The 14,086-nt window shown below is 31.4% G+C and overlaps 1 pseudogene; it reads right to left on the minus strand.

Annotated features, from left to right (window-relative positions):
- Positions 1–5,568: 5,568 nt before the first annotated feature.
- LOC126007599 (uncharacterized) lies at positions 5,569–5,665 on the minus strand (annotated as a pseudogene).
- Between the last annotated feature and the right edge of the window lie 8,421 nt (positions 5,666–14,086).

The following is a 14,086-nucleotide window of genomic DNA, read 5'->3' on the forward strand; positions in this document are numbered from 1 at the left end:
CTGACCTTACTATACTACTAATTTCCTCTATACATTTGTTTGAAAATGTATTCAGAAATAGAATCAAACAGTGTCAATCAGGCCAGAACACACCATCTGTACACAAAGTAGCTGTCCGACCAGAACAAGGTTTTCCTGTCAGTCGCTATTGTTATCACATGAAGTTAGGAACAAAAGTTTCAGTGATGGTAGCTTGTAATGCTTTATAAAAACAAATTAAAACAAACAAACAAACAAAAAAAAAAACCTAGTCTGGGGCAGCACTGTGGCGCTAGAGGTAAGGTGCCTGCCTTGCCTGCGCTAGCCTAGGACGGACCGCGGTTCGATCCCCCGGTGTCCCATATGGTCCCCCAAGCCAGGAGTGACTTCTGAGCACATAGCCAGGAGTAACCCCCAAGTGTCACTGGGTGTGGCCAAAAAACCAACCCCCCCCCGAAAAAAACTAGTCTAATTAAGGTGATTATCTGTATTTAAAAAAATGTAAAGGAAACCGTTGAGAAGTTCACAAATATCAACCATTTTATATTTTACTATAAACTGATTCTCATGTATATTTTGAAAACTCTTAGATATATTTAAGTAGACCCCTGGTATGAGTAATGGGTTAAATAATCACTCAATAAATTAAAATAGAACATGTTTTATTAAAATATTTTCTTAAACAAGAACATCATGCTAACATTTTTATTTTTAAAAATGAGTCAATAAAAATACGTTTCGCATATCAATAGGCAGTCATTTAACTCACTCACTGGCTGGGAAATCTCTTTTAATCTACATCTTTTAATATCCCAGCTACATCTATTTAGGTGATCTACATGAGTAAGAGAGTTTTGTTTCTGTGATTGATTTATTTCAAATGCCATTATAATTTCAACAGTAAAACTAACAAGAAATAATAACAAAAATAGCTTCAATTCATTGAGTTCTGATTTTGTTGCATGCACAATAAATAGTATTGCTCATTCATATCTTATTTAACTCTTAGATATATTCCAGGAGGAGACTCCTATATATACAGATAATGTAATATATTGAATAAAACATGATCAAGGTCATGTTTTACCTACAGATGGGTTCTGTTAACATATATCATCTGTTGCTTTTATTTTCAACAATAGGAGCTCCAGCAACAGTGTGTTTTTGCTTTTGTATAATTTAATTTGCTTGCAATCTGAGGCCTTTTGCTCCTATTTAAATCCCAAACAACTTCAAAGCTCTCAAACATCATTAATACAATAGTGAAGAATGAGTTTGGTCCTTTGCTTGAACTTCCACTCCTAGAGAAATTATGGAAATCATTAAGAAGAATTATGAAGACACTTCATTATATTAATGTATATCTACTAAAATGCATATGCTACATGGTATAAATATTATATGATAATAAATTATGTATTTTGAGAACATGGGCTGCATATATCCATTCTATTTACACACATCTAATTTTTCATGATTAATAAGTGTTTTAAGTAATTTTTCTTATTAGGTATTGGTTTTTACCCACTGTGGAATGACCTTGTTCCTTCCTGATATTTCTTAATCTCTCTTTTGATAGCATATGAAATTATCTGTTTATGTCTATCAATATAGCTTAGCATTACAGAAGTTATTTGAAAGCAGAAATTTACAGAAGTGATATTAAGATTATTATTAATAAAAAATGTAGAACTACCAACAATTTATTATTTTTGCTAGAAGGACATCATGGTCTTTGCTGAAGCAGAAAGTAACATTTTCAAAAAGCTATTTCAACATTATAATAAATACAACTTTAGTCTAAACAATAGTCCTAATGACATGATAAATTATAATACATTTATATTTTTAAATTGTCTTTTAAAATACAAATAACAAAGAAACCAAAGCTCTTGGAATTCTGAGATTATAAACTAACATGTTATTATTTTAGTTAAATAACATAATATTGTTTTTACTAATGATGTGAATAAGTTTCATATTACTTTGACATTCAATCTGCTATTAACTTAGTTTGTTCTGGGATCTTCACTAAGGAGCTAAGAAATGGTAACAGCACTATGTAATTGAGACCATGTTAATATATGACACTGAATGAATCATAAGTGCTGATTCATTTCTACTGATAAATACTTTGATTGTTACAGTCAGGCTTACTTGATTACTAAGCCATAACAGAGGCATGATAAGATTTTAAATAATGAGAATTATGAAAAATGTAACATTAAAAAGTTCCCGATAGGGGCTGAAGTGGTAGCACAGTGGTAGGGCTTTTGCCTGGCATGTGGCTGACCCAAGATGAATATGGTTCAATACCCAGAATCCCATATGTTCTCTTGAGCCAGGAGCAATTTCTGAGCACTGAGCTAAGAATAACTCTTGAGGGCTGCTGGGTGTGGCCCAGAAAACCAAAAAGGATTTTTTTAAATAAAACAAATGACTTTTAGATATTTGTTTTATGATTGCTCATGAAATTATTTTTTCCTTTCTTTTGTTGAAATAACATTGATATATAAAACATCCTATCTTACATTGTATTCAACAATAAGAGGTGCTAGTTTTATGACAAAATGGATAGTCTCCAGGTGCTATCTATATAAACTTAAAAACCATTTCTCACAAGTAGGGAATACTTTTATTTTTATTGAACAACCATGAGATACACAGATACACAGATATTGCACACTCTCAGTTGCAGACATTTAATTTACAAGCACCTACCTTTTCACCACTGCACATTTTCCACTACCAATGCTCCCAGTTTCCCTTGTAATCTCCTAACACTTGACCCCAGCCATTCTCAATAGTAGATATTTTTTTCTTCCCACTCTCTCACCCTTCTCTCTCTCTTTCTTCTCTCTGTATTCTCTTTTTCACTCTTTTGTCATTTTGGGCTCTATAATTTGTAAAACTAATTTGAAAGAGTATCATGAATATTACTGAACTCCATTCAGTTCTTTCCAGAGTAATCATTTTCAACCATCATTGTCAGTAACCCTTTCTCTTTTCTAATTGAATTTCTAATTGAAATTTGAATTTCTCAAACCCTTTGAAGCAAACCTCCTAGTATGGACCACTCCTTCTCACCCTTATTTCTGTTTCTTTGGGTATTATTCTCACACCATGTTTTGTTTTTCATGTCCCATAAATGAGTGTGAGCATTCTTTTTCAGTCCTTATCCCTCTGATGCATTTCACTGACCATAATATTCTCCATAAGTAAATTTCATGACTTCAATTTTACTTACAGCTGTTTAGTACAATGGTTTCTTTATCTACTTGTTTGTTTTGGTTACTTGAGTTGCTTTCAGATTCTGAATATGGTGAATGATTCTGCAATAAACAAAGGAGTGCAATATATTTTATTCCTTGTGTAATATATTTTAAAATTTTCTTTGGCTTATTTGTGATTTTCAAAAAGACTTTTAAAAAGCAGAAGCATTATTCTTTATTACATATAAAAATCTGCAGGTCATATTAGATCAGTAAAATGGCCAAAACATTGGTAAATAAAAGATGCAACTAAAATTCTAATATATCTCTTTGGCTTTAAAGTTTCATTTAGAGCTACCAAGTCTGGTTATTTCAAATTGTATCACATATGTGATTGTGGTCCTAAGTAGATTAAAAAACAATTATCACTGCTCCATTTAGACACAGTTTGAGGAGGGAGTTAGAACAACCTTTCTTATTTCTTGGGGACATATCTAGTGATACTCAGAGATTACTCTAAGTTCTGAGCTCAAGGATATCTCCTGAGCTCCAGCTCCAGTAAGTGGTTGTGCTGGGAATGCTACCTAGATTAGCCATGTGCAAGGTAAATTACTTAACTGCTATAGTATCACTCTACTCTGTTTTTTGTTGTTTAGTTGCAAATGCCAGTTAGATGGAACAGGTCAAACAGATAACTAATTTCTCAGAAGTCTACAGATGGCTTAGGACAGGGGTCTCAAACTCAATTTAGCTGGGGGCCGTAGAAGGCAAAGTCGGTGTGAGGCAGAGCCACATAAGGGATTTCGCTTACCAAATATTCGCAATAAAAATCGCATTAGTAATAAAAAATCGTAAAAAATCGCATTAAACATTTGCATACCCCAAACGGAACTGCTCGGGGTATGCGAATGTTTAATGCGATTTTTTTCTAACCAACGCGATTTTTATTGTGATTATTCGGTCAGAGAATAATCGCGAATACTGCAATATTTGAAAGCCGGCAGCGGGCCATAAAATATTGTATGGAGGGCTGCAAACGGCCTGCGGGCCCCGAGTTTGAAACCTCTGGCTTAGGATGTGTAAATACACATAGCTGCAATTCAAACTCAGAGGTCAATCTATATTCCAAACTTATTCCAGAAGAACTGTTTGATCATTGAAAAGCAAATTAGGCCATTAAATATCTTGTGTAGAATAAAATTTATAATTAGAATTCTTCACAAAATAAATCATAAATATGACAGACTGATACATGAGGAGGGAAATTCTTTCTGGCATTTTAAATAGAAAATATAAAAATTAGGGAAAGGAAACTAATTATGGACAAAACGAAATATTTTACATATAATCACAATTTATTGCAAGTTCTGTACAATAGTCTATATATTTTCTGGGGCCGGAGCAATAGTGCAATGATAGGTAATTGCCTTGCACGCAGATGACCCAGGACAGACCTAGCTTCCATCCCTGGCATCCCATATGGTCCCCCAAGCCAGGACCAATTTCTTTTTTTTATTTAATAATTTTATTGTGATTAAAGTGAATTACACGTCTTTCATAGTTATATTTAAGGTACATAGTGACAGAGAATTAGAGCCATTCCCATCACCAGTGTTTTCCTCCCTCAACCCATTCCCAGCATGCATCCCGTACTTCCCCACTTCGACCCATGGACTGCTAGTTTAAAAGGTCTTCTTTGTGTATAGCTTATTGTAGATTGGGTATCGATTCTGGTGTCGTTGACTTTGGATTTTGTGCTTAAGTATGATCATTTTTTATTTCCACACAATGTAATACTACTGGTTGTTCCTGGAACCATCTATTTTTCCCCTCAAGTTATGAGGGAGAACAGGATGATTCAAGTTCTGTGGAGTAACCCCTGAACATCACCAGGTGGGCCCAAAAAATAAACGAACAAGCATACAAAATTTTTTCTACGTAGTTTTCAGGAGGATCATTTAGAATTAGGGTATAATTCTTTAAGAATTTATGGTTTTGTGTTTGGTTTTATTTTAATGGTTTTGTGCCATATCCTGAAGTGCTCGGGCTTTACTCTTGGTTCTGTGCTTAAGGATCAATCCTGACTGTGCTCATTGGAGACTATGTGGTGTCAGGGATTAAAATTGAGTTGATCACATACAAGGCAAGTTATTTTCTCATTGTATTTACTCTGACCCAACTATTCCATTCTCCATTTAACACGTATTATAGTAAAATAAAGAGAATTGATGACAACATTTATATTTCTTCACTTTTCAGCGTTTTTGTATGTATGTTTTTTGTGTTTTTATGTAGCTCAATGAGAATAATTTGACTTTCATTATACAAAATGTAGTACACCTTCTTCATGAACAATCAAATTTCTTTTGTTCTTCTTTTTTATTTTGTTTTTCTATTTTTTTTTCTTGCGCAGGGGCCATGTTAATCTTCTCTGTATCATTCTAATTTTAGGATATGTGCTGCCAAATGAGCACCATGAAATATCAAATTTAGCAAATAAATTATAGCATCATAATTCATGAGGGAATATTTTAATAGAACAATATTTGATTCTTTCCAAGGCTATATTTCTATTAATCAAATAATAGATGTTCACTTGTTGCCCATCATGGGACATGAGATAAACAAGGGTTATATGTTGTTGTTCATTAAAAAGTATCATCAAATGGAAGCAAAAAAAATGAGCTCTTGGCATGGCTTTGAAGAGTGTCCTATCCAAGACACAAATGAAATAACAAACTTATTGGAAAAATTGGATTCATTACTGCTTGCATTTCTTTTGTGATCTGTGAAATGGAAATTGAAAAACTGACACAGATCAAGACCATAAATAAAATGAACTGGCACATATACCTTGTTAAAATGCTACTAAGCACATAAAGAGAACAACTGCAGTAGTACTGAATCCGAGTCTATCTGGATAAGGTATGTAAATGGGACCCCTGTATCTATTCTCACAATGAACATCATGAACAAAGTTATTACCTCTTTGGATCAGGGAGTTTATGTAAAAGCATTAGACAGATTGGATAACTCTATAGGCTATTCTTTATTGTTGATAACTCTTAAAAACTGTGCATGGTACCAAATAGTTGAAGTTTTAAAATGAGGGAAGTGGGGGCGATGTTAAAATTATCTTAGTCTAAAATTATAATAGAGTTTTTAAAAGTCTCCAGAGAAAATGTAGTTTCTTTTGTTCATCCTCTTAAAAATCTTTCTTGTTATTAAAATGCTTTGTTTAAATTTAAAAGTATTTTCTATTTTTTAGTCTTTTCACTGGGATTCTTATCAGTTATTTTTGTGAGATATCCAGTTTGATGATGTATATGTTAAATTTATGATTTTACAGAAAGCTATTTGGTAAACATGGTTTAGAAAAGAAAGCTCTTATTAAAGTAAAGTTAAAAAGTATGTTATTGGTTATAAATGTAGTTGTTACTTGCAGAAAACCAAACTCATTTAAACAGTGAAGGAAATTTATTTAAAATATATAGGTCCAAAAATATACAAGGAAAATGGTCTTCATGTTCTTTGATTGTTTTCAATAATTTTTCCTTCTTTATTTTCTTTCATTCTTATTCTAAGGATCCTAGTTTTGGGGCCAGAGATATAATACAGGAGATGACATTTTCCTTGCATGTGGCTGTCACCTTGGTTGAAATACCACAAATAGTATCCACTGAACACAGATCCAAGAATGTTCCCTGAAAGCCAACAAGGATGGCTCAACTCTCACCTAGCCCAGAAAGATGATATGCTATCATTTTCATATGAAGTTAAAGATGAAACTGTGACCAGCCTTTGAACAAGCATGCTATATTTGTTCTAACCCATCTTCAACCAGACCAATTTGCCTGGTTAAATATTACCTGGTTGTGGCTTTCAAATTAGACAATGAATGAGAAAACAATAATAAAAAGGTCTTAATGACAAGATTTAGTGAGAAAGTAGGATTGTTTTTAGAACTAGGGATGAAGTAAATATCATAACTTGATAGCTGATACACAAAAATGAGAGGGTAGTAATCGTAGGATAAAATAAAAGTAAGATAACCTTAATGATCATTGCAGAAAAATAAATAATTTATAAATGTCATTAAGTATATATAATAAGGTTTTTTGCATTTGTTTCTGTAGTCCCTATTTTCAGGAGTATTCATTAATATGGGAGCTCAATTTTTCTTAATTTTTAGGAACTGAAAGAAGGTAAAATAATAATGTATAATAACCCTTCAGAAATAATATTGCGAACCACAGTGTCTAAAAGGAAGAGACAGACAGAGAAAAAGAAAGAGAATATCTGACATAGAGGCAGGCAAGGGAAAGGGAACAGGAGGAGGGCAAGAGGAAAATTGGATACATTAGAGATGGAAATTGTGTACTGGTGAAGAGATGAGTGTCAGACATTATATAGAACTCATTCCTAAAGAACTTTGTAACTATGTCTCACAGGAATTCAATTAAATTTTTATTTAAAATTTCAAAATGTATAGTGAGCTTTCCCAGAGGAAACTTGTATTCTATGTATTCTAGGCATGTATATTATTCCATTGTAAAATTATAGAGTCAGATAAAAAATAAAAACAACACCTAATGGTATTCTCATACTTTCTGACCCATTGGGATTCCATTTTTTTCTTGACTTTAATTCTTCCTTAGGTGGAGAAATTGAGGCATAAAGTGATTAGATAGTTTTGCCAATAAGGTACAGTAAGACTACCAGTATACTTCACATCCTTAAATTTTTTTACCTTTATTCACTCATTTGTTCACTGTTTATTTCGTGAACATTACTGATTCCTATCTGGAAAATACTCAAAAACTAAAGTGTTTGATTTCAAAGCCATTTTAAATGTTGCCACCTACACAAAAATTTCTTTCTCATATAATATACTATTATACCTTCAAATTTCATACCACTATCAATTCTTTCTTAATTTATGTCTCCCATAGAGACATATGCTCCTTGAATTCAAGTCATATTTTGTTAATTTCTGTATCTTTCAATAATAGTCTTTGCAATTTGAGGCACTTACATATATTTATAGTTGGAAACATGGTTGGTGAGTAAATGAATAATTATAGCAATAGTTAAAATGGTGATTTGAGAATTTATTACGAATGACATTTGATATTCTATGAATTACCAGATCCTTGTTAAATTGAAACATACCTTTTTGTTTGTTTACTTTTTTTGGTAATGGACCATTTTGAATCAGGAAGAATGTTAATGTAAATGGAGTTTGTCATTTTTCCTTCTTTTCAGTTCCTTTTAGCAGCATATTCCAGAAACTTCTCAAATAGAGAAACTACAAGTAGCTTTCCAGCCCAATCTCAATAGAAAAAAAATTCAATTATATGTGAGGGGGCTCTGTTAAGAATCATTTGGAATATAAATTTATTATAATGTTTTATTTAAACATTCTCAGTTATACTTTATTTTATAGGCACTAAATATAAAAAGTTTTAAGAAATCTAAATTAAAATTTGAGTTTGAAATAGCATGGTAAGCAGGGATTTAGAGAATGTGGCAAACTTCTCCACAGTGAAGAGCTGTGGGCTCCATTCTTCCTTGACAAGAACAAGTCTGATGATATAATTGTTATGGGTGAAGCAAAAATAACTGTAAGCGTTGATGCCTTGAAACCCTAACAGAAGTAATGCAAATGCTGTTTTCTGATTAAAGAGTCACAATGAAAATTTTAGTGCATTGGATATTCCCAGAGAAAGATCCATTGAGACATATTGAGATGCCCCTCTTTACTTGTCAATATTGTACTATAATTAATTTGACTAGGGTAATAAGTCTTGATTATAAATAAGAAAGCAAAGATTAAGCAGTATAATTTTTCTGTCTTACTATCACACATCAAAGTTCCTTTCCAGTTAAAAGAAAATAGTCTTTAACAGCAATTTTATACTACCATTAGAATTTTCATGCAGGAAATAAGAATTCTTGAATGAGTAAACAATCCACTGTCAAAAAATGTGACTTTTAAACTTTAACTCTTTCTCTGATTATTTTGATTTCACTTTATTTTTCATAAATTTTAAAAAAAACAATTAAGAGTTGACTCATTAATTAAGGATTGATGTATTAAATGCTTTGTCTAAACAAAGCAAAAGTTTTTTTTTTTTAGCAAAAATTAAGACAAGGAAACTGGCATGCTAAATATAGTGGTGGGTACAATAAAAAACTTGAACTAAAGCTGCATTTTATAATTCTGTTTTTAGTCCATTTGGACATTCATAACCCTTTTTACTTTAGAATACAACTTTTCAACACTTCATTAAGTGATAAGGATTTGTTTGTTTTTTTTTTTTGAGAGCTCCAAGAAAAATAATCCCTTCAGTCATTTTTGAATTATAAAGAAATAGGTGCCCCAATAACAAAAAAAAAATGAACACAACCATTTGAAATCTGGCATCTGGCTAAGCTCCCAAAAAAATAGGCACATTTATAGGAAAGAAAATCAAGAAGCACATAAAATGGAAATGTTTCTTCTAAGTACCTAGTTGGCATTTACTGACATTTTACCCAAGGTTAAAAGAGATACTGTCATTACCCGTGTTAGATATGATTTATTTCTGAATAATATATGTAAGGACATGATTTTTATGGCTTAGTAATTTGGGTTTTGATGAAATTTGAAATCTATATATTTTACACATCACCCAAATTTTTACTTCAGATATTCAGGGTTTCTTAATACAAAATAGAATTTGATCTGATTACATTCGAAAATTCTCATTGTTCAAGTTTCACACTTATATTTTGGGAAGAATATGCTCATCATTTTAATCTGGTGGAAATAAAAATAAACGGACTCTCAACATTATTATTCTTCCCATACAAGCCTCCTGTGGAGTAAACCTCAGCAACACATAGTGATATAGTAACACCTCATTTGTCTTTTGCTGTCAGCTATACTTTTCATCAAAAGTAAAAATTTAAGAATAGCAAAATATATTTTAAATACTTTTACTTGTATATTTAACTTCTTCTTAATAGAATGAACACATTTTATACTCTATAAAAAGTATCTTCTATATAATGTAATAAAATTCATATACTAAAATAAAATGTAAGGTTTTAAGTTTGACAGTGAGGATTAGCATTAGGTTTAGATTATAAATTTGACAATATAAGAAGGGAAGAATTAAATTTTGGGTGAGGCTTCATGTTAAATTTATAGTAATTTTAAAAATAGAGAAGTAGAGATAAGTTTTGGATATGGGTTACTATTAGACCTAGTTTTAGGTTTTAAGCAGAAATTAAGAATTAAACTAAGCTTAAAGTTTAATGTTAAATATTGGGTGACACTGTTAGGGATCGCCATGACTGAAGCAAATGAAGTTATAGAGCTAGGATTAGGGTTAGAATTAGACTAGATTAGGGTTGTATTTTCAATTTGACAGATTTAGAAATAAAGAATGAAATATAGGGTGAGGTTGAATGTTAAATATAGAGTAACTATACATATAGAACAGAAGTGTTAATTTACAGTATATGAGTTAGTTAGGATTAATATTAGTGTTGTGCTAGGTTTTAGTGTTTATAATGTTAAAAATCTAGAATAAAATTAAGTTTTAGCTTAAGTGTTAAATTTATAGTAACTTTTAGAGATATCCAAATCTTAGACAAATGGAATAGGATTATTGTAATTAAAGGTAGGTTTTAGATTATGGTTAATGTTAGTATCATGCTAAAAAGATAATATTGAACAAAATTAAAATTAATACATAAAGTCAATTATTATATTGTAATATAATATATTACAGTGTAATAACAATTTTGGAATATATCAGTGAATAAACCTATTGACTCTACAATGGTTCTTTTTAATAACTCTGAATTAAAAGTTACTTGCTGCTATATTTTAAGTATTTCTTATTTTATATTCTATTAAGATCTAACTTTTTAATTCTTGAAATCATTTTTCTCTTGGTTATTTACTGTTTGTAAAATTGCTTCCATTTTTTTGTCTCGAAAATAAAATATCTCTGTTTCTTAAAACATATATTTTTAATGTGTGAGATTTTTAATGTCCCTTTTTTTGCTCCAAACTTGCACTAACTTCCATTTCATACCAAGTAAAACATTCCTTATAATCCTCCAGGACTTTGTACCTGTTCTACTCCTTTCAAGCTCTCATCTCTTTCACACTTGTATTTATTCACCCCTCTTCAGCTCCTGGATAAATTTCTAGCCTGGTTTCCTTGTAATGCTCCTAGCTTAGAATTATTTTTCCTTTATTATTTTAAAAATATTTCCCCAAATATTTCTCTCTAATCTGCTTACATTCTTTAAAATTTGGCTCAGATTTCTTTTTTACAGTACCCCTCCTTATTGCAGCCAGGAGGAAGAATGGGGGTCAATCAATGCCCACATAAAATATGACTAGGAAATACATTTCTAATACATTACTTTTTCTTATCTATAATCTTAGTATGAATTTACTCATACTGACACACTTATTCAAAGAAAGACTGAGTAGCACAAACTATCTTGGAAAACAAGGCAAAGAAATGAGTTTGGAGTTTTAACACTTGGGAGCTTACCTGGAGTTCTCACACCTGTGATATTCTGTGGTAGTAGGAGAGTAAAACAGGGCCACATGTATCTGACACCCACATTAATTTTGATGGGAAAATGTATTAAATCACTGAACTTAGTATAGGAGCAATGAAGTTTTTTTCCTGTCATATGTTTATTGAACTTAATTATTTTCTCCTCTAATTCTAAGTAATTTCATTGTTTTCCCTTTTTCTGTGATAATTTTATCTGTTTACAGATGCCAAATTATAGAACACTGGTTATTAGTGGTAACCATTATATCACCCTGATCCTGCAAGCTTATTTTCCTTGATTTTTATCAATGTTATTTATTTTTCAGCTTTTGAGTAAGACCAGGAATTTCTAAGGGTTACTCCAGTAATTTAGGTCAGGGACTCCAGTGGGACTCATGAGATCTTATGGGAATCCGATCCAGAAAATGAAAATGGTTTTGTTTTGCGAAAAATAAAAGCACCCAACTGGTGTACTCTGGATCTGACTTCTTCCAATTTTAGTCTAAATGACCCATTCTAGATTTTGGACTCTATCGATTTTAATTTGTATCCTATTTATTTCGTTCTGCCTCTAAGCACTAAGTTATTAGGTCTTATCATTTCAAGATTCTCTATTCTGTGATCAATTTAATTACATTAAGTAAGTAAACTCTTGTTTTGTCCACTAATGAAATTCCAGGCATCTGCATGAACCCATGTTTCAAATTTGTTTGCTTTCTTCTGGTCAGAATTTTCTTGCTATTACTTAATTTCTAAATCAAATATAATTATGCATCAAATGTCATCTAATCTAAAATAATACTATCTGGACTATTTTTAAATCAGAGTACTATAAAAATGACTTAACTATCTTAACTACAATATTACATATGTTCATCAAAAATATTGCAAAATATATTTAGTATAAAACTTTTATCTGTGCCAGATGGATCTAAAACTTTTCTTAAAAGTAAATTTTATTTTCTTAAAAATAAATTTTCTTCAACTTTTTGTTTTCTCATGGTAATTTAATCTAAAATTATTTTCTAAAAAGTGAATTTTCTTTAAAATAAAGTCTGCTCACTATGGATGGCCCTTGGCATAAAACGTGTGTTTTTCTATCTAGACAGGTAAAGTGATTTTTCAAATATTTTATAAATATTATTATTTTTCTTTTCCTCTTTATTTCATTTCTACAAGTAGCTGCTCTTACTGTTATAGATTGCTAACTACCAGTCTTGCTTTTAGTACTCCATATCAAAATGTAACACAGAAGCTAAAACACATTTCATGGATATTATATGGTTTCAAGAAGGCACAGCAGAAAGTGTTGAGAAATGATATTCTGCTCAATTGCTTTTGGCTCCTGACATATGGGTTAGCCATCCAGAAATGTCAAGTAATTGTCTATTGACCCCTTACTGAGGGGGAAACATTGGGCTTAAATGTCCACTTTTGACTTATGTACATTCTTTCGAAGGAAGGCACTTGAAATATATGTTTGGGTGGTTCATTAGGCTGCATAAAATCTCCAAATGCCAGGATGCAAATGCAAAGTTCTATCAAGAAGCATCATCTCTTAAACTATTACAATACTATGAATATGCAAAATATCTGTGAGTGTTACAAAAAAGGATTTCTACAGCATAAAGGATATTAATGCATACTATAATATGACTCAACCTGTATTTGAAAATCAAATTCATGTTTTTCTAGATGAATGTTCTGGGATATCAGCTTGTTTCCTTACAGAAATGAAGCAGAATAGGAAAAAAATTACAGAAAATTTTTGGGTGCTAATGGAGTGGTTTGGATATACATGGATTTGAATTATTGCTAACAAGCACACTAACCTCTAACCTATCATAGTCAGCATGTCCAAACTTCCCCGAGAACAATAAATAGTATTTGAATAGGATTTCTTGCTATATGTCCCCAGATTTTCATATCCATGCCAAAATAGTCAATCAAACATGTATTTATTTTGTGCTCTAGAGTGAATACAGGGGTTCTCAAGCAAATTTTACTTGCTTGAGAAAATACCATTTCTAATAGAAAATATTTTTTGCTTATAAATTAATAAATTCTAGTTCTATCTTTATCTTGAGCCATAGCATATGTTCTATTTACTCTACTATGAATTGGAAATAATTTGTATTATTGGATATTTGGATATGTGATTCTGTATCCTGCCTTATATACTTAAAAGTTAATTATTTCTCCTCTAAGCAGTGGTCTCAATGAAGCAGTTTTAGGAACTTTCTCATGATTATAGTCTGGACTCTGGAGTTTCAAGACAGGATTTATCTTAGAGACATCAAGCATTGAGCATTATTCTTAGTTCTG

This window comes from Suncus etruscus, chromosome 4, assembly GCF_024139225.1.
Source record: "Suncus etruscus isolate mSunEtr1 chromosome 4, mSunEtr1.pri.cur, whole genome shotgun sequence".
NCBI classification, from domain to species: Eukaryota; Metazoa; Chordata; class Mammalia; order Eulipotyphla; family Soricidae; genus Suncus; species Suncus etruscus.